This window comes from Tuber melanosporum, assembly GCF_000151645.1.
Source record: "Tuber melanosporum whole genome shotgun sequence assembly, scaffold_134, strain Mel28".
In the NCBI taxonomy this organism is placed as follows: Eukaryota; Fungi; Ascomycota; class Pezizomycetes; order Pezizales; family Tuberaceae; genus Tuber; species Tuber melanosporum.
Genome location: NW_003298791.1, coordinates 190826 through 191436, shown reverse-complemented (window position 1 = coordinate 191436; position 611 = coordinate 190826).

The window sequence follows — 611 nt, the reverse complement described above, 5'->3', positions numbered from 1 at the left end:
CTGTATTTCCATCAGCATGATTGTAGCCCGGGGACTCCAATTGTTGTATGATGTATTGAGAATGATATATATAGAGTGAGGAAAGCGAGAAATACTCTATTATTCAAGCTTTTTATAATACATGGTTTTATTTATAATATGAAGTTATATTTATTACATAACAGGTTAAAGTTACATGGAAATCCTTGCTAACACTGAGAATTGAACAACTATTATTCAAATTTATTTTTTGACATTTATAACCCTTTGTCCTTGCTCAAAACAAGTTTTACAAAATTGCCCTCCTCAGGTACACCTTTTATGCACTTTGTATCATACTAGATTGTTTGTCATACAAGACTACCAAGTTTGTTCAAATTTCAACTTGTACAGATCACTTTCGTAGAACCAGTTGTGCTTTAAACAAGATGTAACTTGGGGGTGTGGTGGCTAACGCCTCTGTTAAACCTTATTATAAGTTCCTAGCATCATGGGCAATAGCTTGGAGAGTTGCTGTAAGCTTAGTAAAAGTTTACCAGTTGATATGCTCCTGTAATACTGGATATGGTTATGCTGTCCATCCAGCTGTGTGCTGTCCGCAGGTTACTTGAGGGGGTGGAGGTAAATATGGA